This window comes from Panulirus ornatus, chromosome 26 (genome assembly GCF_036320965.1).
Source record: "Panulirus ornatus isolate Po-2019 chromosome 26, ASM3632096v1, whole genome shotgun sequence".
Lineage (NCBI taxonomy): Eukaryota > Metazoa > Arthropoda > Malacostraca > Decapoda > Palinuridae > Panulirus > Panulirus ornatus.
The window spans coordinates 7,611,827-7,624,673 of record NC_092249.1 but is presented as its reverse complement, the minus strand read 5'-3'; the positions used below and the strand labels follow the sequence as shown (position 1 = coordinate 7,624,673).

General features: G+C 42.0%; 1 protein-coding gene across 5 annotated transcripts in view; it reads right to left on the bottom strand.

Annotated features, from left to right (window-relative positions):
* The window catches only part of LOC139757444 (uncharacterized), a 979,032-nt gene that overhangs the window by 892,189 nt on the left and 73,996 nt on the right, over positions 1 to 12,847 (bottom strand). For all 5 annotated transcript variants that reach the window (XM_071677964.1, XM_071677968.1, XM_071677965.1 and 2 more), the window contains exon 8: positions 5,914 to 6,112. The gene's annotated coding sequence lies outside the window, so the exon portion shown is untranslated. The remainder of the gene's footprint in view (positions 1 to 5,913; positions 6,113 to 12,847) is intronic.

Below are 12,847 nucleotides of genomic sequence, written 5' to 3'. Positions count from 1 at the left end.
CCAGATAAAAGGAATCATGTTTTTCACCTACTTTGTACTGTTGGTCAAAAATAGGTTAATGTGGCATCTCAAGAACGTATTGATTCCCTCTATGAAATCGTTGATTACGGCTCCCCTCTCTCTACAGAACATGACGGTGGTCAAAAACAGGATAATGGTGCATCGCAAGAAAACATTGATTCCCTCTATGACATTGTTGATGATGGCTCTCCCCTCTATACAGTATGACGGCCGAGGTACTGTCTGTAGATTGTGGTATGGACAATGTGTTCAGTAGGGAGAGCTGCTTCTGTATGTAAGGATTTAAGTAAGAAGAGAATGAGGATTGCTGTAGATGACGCATTATAATGTCGAGCATCATGATGAGGATTGCTGGAGATGACGCATTATAACGTCGAGCATCATGATGAGGATTGCTGTAGATGACTCATTATAACGTCGAGCATCATGATGAGGATTGCTGTAGATGACGCATTATAACGTCGAGCATCATGATGAGTCCTATGACATTCTGGTCCCTCAATGCTGCCTTACAGAAGGTGTTATTCCGATGATCCTATTACGATATGCATTCCCATGTATATCAATTACTCTGCCCCTGCTACTGAGCGCAGCGCAGCCTTAGAGGTGCACGAGCCCCTGGCAAAATGTTAATGAATTATACCAGCACCCTCTCTCTCAAAGAGGTTGCCTGGGATAATATATAATAATAATAATAATATCAGATACCGTGCGAGACACCACAAACAACTACACCATCAAACAGTCAGTAATCACTTAGCTATATTGATCGCTTAATGTCCAATTAATCAGTGCTAGATGCATGAGGCATTAATCATAGTATTTACTTTGTATAATTACCTGTATATCTGCCATCCTGACTATATAGACGTCCCTCACTCACGTGTTTGTCCAAAGTGTGGAGCTATCCAGCCCCAAAGTAATCCTAAGCTCATTTATGATTAGTTAACTACTTACAGTTATGACCTTCCAGTTCTCTAACATCCTAATGTGCATCTTACGACGAACGGCTGCCGATATTCAATAAATTATTTATTATTATCATCATCAGTCATTATCAATATCATTATCATCAGCAGTATTATTATTATTATTATTATTATTATTATTATTATTATTATTATCATTATTATTATTATCATTACCATTATCAATATTATTACTATTATTAGTATTATTATTATTACTATTATTATTATAATCATTATCATCATCATTATTATTATCAATATTATCATTATTATTATTATTATCATTATCATCACCATTAAACTTGTATCAAGAATCTATTCTTAGATATTCATACACACAATGGGCAACCACACACACACACACACACACACACACACACACTGTTAGCGTTTCTGACTGTCATACATGCACGAGGCCACCTGGGATCAGACTTGCATGAGTTTGAATCCTGGTCGTGGCAGCCAGTCCACAGTTCATCCACCTGTTCATCCTCCCTTTGAATTTGGTTGACAAAAGAGACACCTGGCATATGCTAGAGTGAGTGTATGTGCACAAATACATAAGAGTAAAGACTTAGTGCATATACATATAAGGGTTAAGAGAAGGGGCAACGCGAGTATACAACTCTCTCCACGTAACACACACACACACACACACACACACACACACACACACACACACACACACACACACACACACGCCTCACAACCCGCCAATTGATTAATGGCCAAGTTTCGGGCCACTGAAAGGACTCGAAATTAGTGGTGAGCTAATGGAGGCCCTGGCAATGATGGGGCATCACTTGGCCTGATGACGAGAGGAACTCAAAGTTAAGCCTCTATCACCACCTAAGAGGTTTGTTGACACGCACACTTAAGGGAGAGCCAGACAGGCTTAACCGCTGATCCCCTTAAATACTTAATGGGATGTCTCGTTGTTTTGATGTACCCGACTTAGGTATTTAGTCTTTTTGAGGTTCTGTTCTGTATGACTGAATGTAAATGTAGTAGAATGCAAATAGGATGCACACACACACACACACACACACACACACACACACACACACACACATGCTCTATTTGATGGTGAGAAACGTATATATTCCCAAAAATATGACTCAAAACATAGCCCATATATACTTTCATCATATGAAATATGTAAGAACATAGCTATATACAGAGAGGTGAATATATGGAAAGGTTCTAAAAGAGGCTAGAGTTATAGGCACACACAGACAGATAGTTACACAGAAAGACAGATACATAGTTAGGTACTTAATTTCAGAGACAGATAGATAGACAGATGATAGACAGGCACATGTAGATGTATACACACATTTTTCATCGCTCCCAAAACCTTCGCGGAAGTGAGTCATGGGATGGAGGTGATGAGAATTTTGGGAACATTGAAGAATATGTGGCAAGAGAAGTCCTTATTTGTGAAGGCGAAATAAGTGTGTATAACGGTACAGTGGGCAAGGCATGAGCTGTAGATGAGAATATGGGAGGCGGGTTAATGTGAAATGTCTAAGCACAATATGTGAGGTGGTTTGATAGAGTAACGAAAGTCTAAAAGAGAGATGTGGTCATAAGAGGAGTATGTTTGAGAGAGGGTTTGATGTGGTCTGGACATATGGAGAGAATGAGTGAGTAAAGGTTAACAAAGAGGATTTATGTATGTGTCAGAAGTGGAGGGGACAAGGAGAAGCAGGACACAAAGTTAGAGGTGGAAGGATGGAGTGAAAAAGGTTTAGAGTGCTTGGGGCCTACTCATGCAAGAAGGTGAAAGACAAGCACGGGACAAAGTGAATTGGAGCAATATGGTATATAATGGGTGAGGTGGTCAATGGACTGTACCTGGGCGTATGAAACAGCCGAGAGAAACCACGGAAAAGTCTGTGGAGTCTGGTTATAGATAGGGGGCTGTGGTCTCGGTGCATTACTCATGACAGCTAGAGAGTGGAAACATACGAAGAAAGGAAGCATCCGCTCAGGATGCGTCCTTTCTTCCTCTGTTTCTGGCGCTACCCCGCCGACGGGGTACACTTATATAACTATTTGTACCAAGATGAATATCTCTCTCACTAAATTGCCTGAGTTAATAACAAACTAGAATCATTTCACCACAAAAGTCTAACGTTGTGACACTGGGTCTTGTAAAGTGCAATGTAAAGACGAATTATTTAACATAATCTACCTCATGAATCTGGATAACATAAGTCTGTTGTTGGAGAGTTTGACACAGGGTTATTCCACAGCTCATGAATCTATGATGAGTGGATGAGCAACATGTAGAAGCTGGCTTATCTCAGCATTGACAACAAATCTCTTGACTTGAGCTATTCTGCCCCCTAATTAAATGTATCTTATCTAGAACACTGTAAAAACCTTTGAGCTATGATGCACAGGATGACTTTTCGTCTCTCTCTCTGCTGTTATAATATAAACCACCTGTGTGGTGAGTAATGGACCAAGATGCTGAATGAGGAAAGCCTAAGTAATGGAAGGTCTAGCCTTACGTAAAACTCATTAATGGGAATATATCTCACTGGTGCTGGATTCAGGCAGGAAATTGTATTGCTTGCTCGTGCCTCTCGAGACCGGCTTGCCACATTGTACCCAACTTCTAAGCAGGGACGATATTCGCGATCTGGGACTAGCAAGCAAATGAAAGTTTCCAAGTATCTGTGGGGACGCTGTTAAGAAGTTATTGTTTCTTTTGTGTCCACGGAGACGAAGACTGGCGAATTTCTACCCTTGAAGGAGAATATAAGTACGCTACCAAGAGGCTCCACGAAGGAGGTCAAACAGTAAGAGGAGATGAGTATGCTGCCAGAGGGAACCTCCATGGAACCGCTGAGTCCCTCCGAGACGCTTTGTGGTAGAGGAAGAGATATAAACCTCATAGATCAGAGCGGTAAGAGTAGAATGACCATGATATTTCAAGTAGAAAATGAATGTAATACATCAATGTAACAAAGGAGGTGCAAGTAATATCTGTCGTGGACCTGAAGCGAAACATTAAAAACTCTGTTTTTAAACGTATCTATGGTACTCCTTCCAAACACTCTAGCCGATATACAATCCTGCAGAAGAAAAAGTGTTTCTCCCAATCGAGAGAAGGTGTTTGCCCACGAGGTTGCAACCATTACTATAAGCAAAATCAGACGAATCTATCCCTATGTAGCTCGCTAGATCAAGACTATGGAAGACTTTGATCATTTTGAATACCTGGATCAGATCACCTCTTAACCTTTTCTTTCCTAAGCTGAACACATTCAAGTCCTTTCGTTGGCTTTCATAGGATTTGTCTCTCAGGCTTGGAATCATCTTGGTAGCTAACCTCTCTGTCTCTCAACATTCCATCTATGTCTTTCCTTAAGTTGGGTAACCAAAACTGAATACAATAACCAAGCTAGGACGCACCAGCCACTTGTAATGAGAAAGCAATGATTTCCCTTAAGTGCATTGACCTAACCTATAAATCCAAGAATTTCGTTCGCCTTTTTAACGGCTTCTAGTGCTTGCTTGGTGGTAGATCACCAGAGGTTATTGCACCCAAGTCTTATTCTCCATCTACTTCTGGTGTTTAGTCATAATTCACATAGTAGCTTGTCTTTTCTTTTCCATAACCGATATATATAAAACTTTGTACTTATCGATATCAAAATTCATTCGCCACTTGTGAACCTAATCCATCAGTTTATCTATGTCAGTTTGAAGCAGCGGACGTTCGGTTTCTGTTACTGAATCATTTCTCAACTCGGTATCGCATGCGAATACCGATATCTTACACTACAGCCCATTATCAATACTCAGTTCACATGGAATAAAGAACCGGTACTTAGACTGAGCCTTGTGGAACACCATTTGTTACGTCTAATCATTCTGAGGCTCTTCCATAAATCGCAACTTCTGTTTACGACCAGTCAGCTAAGTAACTATGTGAAAATTATACGCCAGAGTAAACCTCAGTAGGAAGCGTAAATTGCTGAAAAGAGCAATAAAGAAAAAACTAAAGTTTTATGGATTACGTTAGAAGCAAGAGTCGTCATCTAGTCAACTGGTCCACTGATAACGAAAAAAAAGGCGACTTAGTTTAAGACAACGAAGTCACGGCAGAAGACAGTCAATACGTTCTTCATTAAGTATAAGACAACGAAGTCACGGCAGAAGACAGTCAATATGTTCTTCATTAAGTATAAGACAACGAAGTCACGGCAGAAGACAGTCAATACGTTCTTCATTAAGTATAAGACAACGAAGTCACGGCAGAAGACAGTCAATACGTTCTTCATTAAGTATAAGACAACGAAGTCACGGCAGAAGACAGTCAATACGTTCTTCATTAAGTATAAGACAACGAAGTCACGGCAGAAGACAGTCAATACGTTCTTCATTAAGTAGTGAGCTAGTGTACAAGTGGTTCCTCTAACCTTCTCAAAGGCCAGTGACACACAAGTGTGTTGCTAAGGCTCCCACCGTTCCCGCGACCTACTCCCAGCCCCCTCCCGCGCAGCTGATGGCCGAGGGTACAATCAAAGTTATTTTCAATACCCGACTGTCGTGTCGTGTTCATGTTTATACGATTACTTTTTACCCATATACATTGTAGGTTAGTTTATATACCTTTCAGGGTAGATAAACCCATGAAATCACTTGCGTGTGTATGAAATACAATGATTCGCGTTACTCATGCGTTTCAAACTTGCAATTGAGATTATTGTTTCCCATTTACACAATTAGAGTTTTTCTCTATCTCAAAAACGCAAGAAAAAAGAAATAAAATAACTTCCTGTGCTTCATATATAGAAATTGCAAAAAGAAAAAAAAGTTTTTCTGTCTGTCACGTCTGTCTATCCGACTATTTGTACGTCTGTCTTGCGTCCAATAAATCATAACTTTTATATCTTGCACTCACCCCAGCGATGCCCAGTTGTTGTTCCTGGTTGTGGCTGACGGTGATGAAGCTAGCACGAAACCTTCCCTCCACTGACGATGAGATGAATGTGTGACAATGATGGTGTATGGAAGGGAGTGGCTCCTTATTTCCAGTACTTATTTTTGTCCAGTAAGATGAGTTCCTTAGTTTCACTATAAGCGTCACCATCGTCATCCATCTGTACAGGAGACACGTGCAAGTCATCACTATCACCATTAGATCGCCTATGACTATACAGGAGGCGAATACAGTTCATCACTATCCCAACACATCAAAACGCACAAGTCATCACTTTCACCATCAGAAATCCCTCAGACCCTACAGTTTCTACATATAGGCCATCACTATCACCATCAGAACACCTCAAATCATACAAGAAGCGCTTACGTTTAAATCGTCACTATCAGAACGCATCAAACCGCACAGGCAGCACGCACAAGTCATCCCTATCACCACTAGAACACCTTAGACCCTACACAGTTAGCACATACAAGTCATCACTATCAAGGTATGCCTTACGAACACCATGGCGATTTATTTTGGCGGAGGAGGGGGTTCGCGAACGTTTCTGACTTCACATATCGACTGTTCCCCCGCCTGGCCTAGACGGGCCAGAACTCATACTTCGATCTGTCTTCTCCAATTCCTCGTTCATCACACCTTTCCCCATACACAAACCCACACAAGCACCTGCCATTCTTCAGACTCTACGCTGTCTATGCGAAAACAGGACGATGGGTAATTAAAAGCAAACAGCCACGGAGGCGAAAACCATCTGAGTGGTGGTAGTAAGTCACGCGGGAGGAAACTGGCGGGAAGGAATCACACGGTCGTTAGCTACCCAAGACTATACACGACAAGATGGGAAAGTTACTCCCCTAACCACAGCACAAGATGTGATGTCGAACAGAGGCGCCAACTCATGAGGTATCAACGAACTTTGACGCACCTCGCCAGAAACTTCGACATACATACATTTGCCAGATATTCACCTTATCTTATATCATCTTCTAAACGATCATAAGCCGTTGAGCGGTTGAGATTTGAGGATTACGGGAAAATTACCAACGAGAAGGTCATAAACACTACTTAGAGAAGACTTTGCATTACTTATCATAGGCGACTTATTGCGGACACTTGGCATTTCCATTTATCAAGGTATCCCAACGTATCGACCAAAAGGGAGGACGAACAGCAAGGTGCTGTCAGTGGCCTGAACCAAGACATATGAATCTGTCAGTGGGAAGCGGTCCGCTGTCCGTTAAAGGGATTCGAACGTGGGACACACTGAGTCGCAGGACGATACGAATCTAGGCGCCATTTGCCATCACGTCCCCGTTTTGGGTTTTCGTTTTTTGTGCTGTGTTCGAAGGGCAAAGGAAGATCAACCAGATCTGAGGATTCGCCAGTGGAGGCACTTGCTGTCAGGCAGCTCCTCCTTCCCTTACCCTGATACTTGTGCATACAGTCATAATACAAAGCGACGCAAAGGAATTCAAACACCGTTGGAGCACTGGGTCCTTTCCAGGCAGTTTATGATAATGGATTCAGACTAAAAAAAAACTACTCTCCATGCCATTTATCCACGCACTTTTTCCCCCCAACCTATCAACAAAACAGTCACGAAATTTCACACTCTTCAGGTCAATCAGCGACTTCTAATCCATCAACTTTTTCAGGAATGAAACGTCTGAATTCTCCTTCACATTCGCTGGCAGACGCCATCAAGGAATATTTCCCCTTAAACGCAAGAACTGGAGTTAATAGACTTCTTAAGGAGGCGCCGAGAATCTCGATACTTACGTGAAATGTGTCAAGTTTCCCAGTGCCAGAAAAGATTTCTATCCTTCATGACTTACCCAACTCTGGCTCACCTCCTCAGTCTCACTTCATACTATGCCAACGGCGCTCGTGATGCACAGAACAATGGCAGCGAGAGCTGAACAAACTATATAAGCAGACAGAGCCGTACACGACACAACACCAGACACCTACTCAGAACCATGAGGTCAACCAAGTAACCACTGGGGAGGAAGGGAAATATCTAAGAACAGTGAGGAAACTCTATGCCAGCTGTGGATCAATGATGTGTCTAAGTATAGACTAGGTACTCCCATTAATCAAGATAATAACATCATCAGCTAATTGTCCGTTCTCATAAGATTCAAATACCAAATGTTGGGTGATGAATTGAATTCCGGGTATTACTACTCAGTGTTAGTAATTCTACCCATAAAAATATAAACTGAAGTTCTAAGACTAGCCTTAAGAAAATTTACTCTTCTCAAAGGTATAATTCAATCCTCATTAGCTACTATTTCACAGAGAGATAGAACTACATATGCCTATCCTGTTAAAAGAATAAAGACACTCCATACCCTTGCTATACGCCCGACTGGAGGAAAAAAAAGAAATGTTTTAGTCTAACCCCACTGCATATGTCGTCTAGCCCTACTGCCTGTGTAGTCTAGCACCATTGCATGTGTAGTCTAGCACCATTGCATGTGTAGTCTAGCCTCATTGCATGTGTAGGCTAGCCCCATTGCATGTCTAGGCTAGCTCCATTGCATGTGTAGGCTAGCCCCAATGCATGTGTAGTCTAGCCCCAATGCATGTGTACAATAAGTAGTTTTGGAGTTCACATACGTCACGAAATGAACGAGCTTAATCACACAAGTCAGAGCAGCATATCTGTTCACATTAACACTATCATCTACCAAACATGTGGGATTCCAGAATGTGTTCCAGCACCCTATAGGGGCGGTATACAAGCAGCACAGTCACCTGACGGGTTAGGGCTAGCCTGGGAGGAGAGGAGGAGGAGGAGGAGGGTCAGGCAGCCACCTTCACTACGTGAGGAGCCAATAGATTGTACCACCCCTGACTACCACGGGGCAGAAATCATTTCTAACTCTTATGACCATCTACATTCTACGCAGGAGAATGTCTTATATCCTTTATTCTCGGAAATGACCAATGGATCATCGTTAACTGGTTGTTCATACTCTCAGTTCAAACAAGGCAGGTCATAAACTCCACAGGGTCGTCAAAAACAACCTTTTATCATCACTATAAATCATCCCACTTGATGAGTAGTTATTCCCAGCAGTTTACTACCATCAACTGGCTGTCGTCAACGGTAGGTTGCCACGAATAACCTCGTCCCCTGACGCTGGGTCGTATCGATTTCCAAACCATGGCAAACCACAATTGCATGTGGTTAATGGTGTTGTAGTTATGAAAAAAACAAAAATTGAATTGCGTTTTAGCAGGTTTCTAAATACGTGTATAATTATGTACGTATTTAAGGTCATCTGTAGTGTAGCGCATAACGTTGCGACTCTGACGCATTCACGGGCTGACCCTGGAGTCGAGCGCATGGATGCGGCAGGTAGTCCACAGTCGACCCGACTGTTCATCCTCCCATAGGGGTTAGTCGGGGAAATGGGTGCCTGGCTTGGACTAAGATTATGTGTGTGTGTGTGTGTGTGTGTGTGTGTGTGTGTACGTCGAAATGTATAGGTATGTATATGTGCGTGTGTGGACGTGTAGTATATGTGGCGTGTGTGGACGTATATGTATATGTGCGTGTGTGGACGTGTATGTATATACATGTCTCTGTGGGTGGGTTGGGCCATTCTTTCGTCTGTTTCCTTGCGCTACCTCTCCAACGCGGGAGACAACGACAAAGTATAATAAAATAAATATGATACATATGAATAAGATGCTCTCGATTAGGGCATTCATTTGCCCGTGCCGTCTCAGCTAACGTAAAAAGAATATTCATTTACCCATTAATATAATCCTTCCTCCTTAGCTCTCTAGTGTTCATCTCTTCCTTCTATCGTGTATTTCATACGAAGATTTCATACCGCCAGGATCCCCTTCCGTGTGAGGCAGCGGGTTCGATACCAAACAGCTGAGTAGCCAGACATTCAATTAAACGCGAATATTACAAAGGTGATTCAAACGTTCAAGGGAGTGATATGCATTCAAATTGGTGTTGTGATGGAGTGTTTTCTGCGTCTATATTATATGTGTGGGTGTTGGTGTGTGTAATTACTATTTGTGTGTTACGGGGAGAGAGTTTTACACTAGTGCTGCCCCCGACTCTTTAGCTTGTGTGTATGTACCATGTCTTTACTCCTATGAATGTGTAAACACCCTAGCTTAAACCAGGTACCCATTTATCGACCAGATCCGAGGGAAAGAGGAACAGTTGGAATTGGCTGTGGGTCGAGTGTCGAGCCCAGATTCGAACCAGCACAGGCCCGACCCGTAGGGGCTTGTGATGACACATGGTCAGTAACGCTAACCATTACACTACGAAGGACCGTGTGTGTGTGTGTGTGTGTGTGTGTGTGTGTGTGTTACTTGTGGATTCAGTGTATTTCCCTACGTGTCGCATATCATCTTCAAGAGCATAGATTTCCCCATTAATTAGACCCATAACATAAAGACAAAATGAATATATGGATCAAGTATATACATCACTTCTCTCACTTAAGCAGACTGAAGGTCAATGGGCATCGTAAGGGGAGTATGGGTGGATTATGCACTCTAGTGACCAAAATTTTGCACTCTCTAAACACAAGTAGCGACTTCAGTGTGGGCCGTTTTGATAACTGTTTCTTTCCCGACACCTCGAAGCTTTGGAACTCTCAACCCTCTCATGTCTTTCCCAATAATTATGACTTGGTGGTGCTTTTTAGAAAGATAGGATCTCCACTTCCTCCAAAATTTATAAATGTTCACCCCTTCACTTCTTTTTTTCCCACTCTGATTAACTTTAACATATTTCAATTAAGGCCCGGCCTTGATGACGACTTTTGTCCATGACTGGAGCCTCCATCATGAGAAAAATATCACATCCTTGCCGAATTCATACATATGTTGTTTGCATGGTAGTAGCCTTATGCAAATCCAATCCCTGTGAATGAGTGTGCGGTGTGGTTACATATGTAAAGTAACTATGCATCATATGCAAGGCTTTCTGTTTGGATCTGGAAATTTTTGTAAGATTTCTTTCCTCTAAGAACTTGAGAAATTCTTTCTTTAGTATGTAAATAAGCTTAGTGGGAGCGTGTGTTAGAATAAGAAAAGCTATTCTGTCGTCGTGAAGCGAAAGTGTAATAGGGCAGTGTATATCATTCTCTCTCTCTCTCTCTCTCTCTCTCTCTCTCTCTCTCTCTCTCTCTCTCTCTCTCTCTCTCTCTCTCTCTCTCTCTCTCTCTCACACACACACACACACACACACACACACACACACACACACACCACAAACACACCTTTTTAGAATTAGTCGCCTTCTACGACACGCAGAGAATACGTGGGAAGTATTCTTTCTCCCCTATCCCCAGGGATAACAATATATATATATATATATATATATATATATATATATATATATATATATATATATATATATATATATATATATATATATATATATTATATATATATGTGTGTGTGTGTGTGTGTGTGTGTGTGTGTGTACATATACTGGGGTCGACGTGCTGTCAATGGATTGAACCAGGAAATGTGAAGTGTCTGGGGTAAACCACTGAAAGTTTTGTGGGGTCTGGATGTGGAAAGGGAGCTGTGGTTTCGGTGCATTACACATGACAGATAGAGACAGAGTGAAAGAATGTGACCTTTTTTATCTGTTCCTGACGCTGCCTCGCTGGGAAGGGGGGGATGCTATTTCTTGTGTGGCGGGGTGGCGACGGGAGTGGATGAAGTATGTATATGTGTATATATGTCTGCGCATGTATATATATATATATATATATATATATATATGTATACGTTGAAATGTATATGTATGCATACGTGCATGCGTGGGCATATGTGGGTGCATACATGTGTATGTGGGCGGACTGGGTCATTCCTCGTCTGTTTCCTTGAGCTACCTCGCGAACGCGGGAGACAGCGATTAAGTATAATACATGCAAATAACATATATATATATATAGGCACCAATTTATCGATCAGTCCGAGAGAATGATATGGGATATGGACCGACTGCCGCGACCAGGATTCGATCCTATGTGAGCTCAAGCGTGAATGGATCATAGTCAACAACGCTAACCGGTACACCAGTAGAGGCCCGTGGTCGTATCGCTCGAAGAGACCTACACACAAAATCTACCCATATATCATATAAATCATATGTTATATAAGTTATATAAGTCATATAACCAGATATGCTGTGTTTTATCAAAATTCGGGGATAAGATAGTGATGATTTGTATATTAGTGATTGTGTAATTACATATGTAATTACCTGTTTGTAGTTAACTATTTGCTCTTGTGTAATTACGTATGTAATTACCTGTTTATAGTTAACTATTTGCTCTCTACGGAGAGGGAGTCTTACACTCTTGCTGGTCCCAGATCTTGAACACAAGGGATGTGTGTATGTGTGTGTGTGTGTGTGTGTGTGTGTGTAGACCACATTGTGTACGGGAGCAGAATTACGTAAAGGTCTGGCGGGACCAGCGTCAGAACCTAACCTTTAGGCCATTCTCCTTGATGATTACGGAGGGAAGAGGCGAGACTGGCTGTGTACCCTCACTGTGAGCCTGCCGGGAATAGATCAAGCTCAACGTAAAGGCTCACTAGTCTACCTGGAGGTTGCGTCTAGCAGAGAAGACAAAGAAAACGGAAGTGGAGTGAGAAGGGAAGCTATGACATACGTGGGTGTCTACACGTATGTTTTTTTTTCTCATATTTTTCATACATATTCGGTATTTCCCGAGGGAGCAAGGTAGCGTTAAGAACAGAGGACTGAGCCTTAGAGGGAATATCCTCACTCGGCCCCGTCCTCTGTTCCCTCTTTTGGAAAATTGAAATAAAAAAAAAATAGGGGAGGATTTCCAGCCCCCCGCTCCCTCCCCTTTTAGTCGCCTTC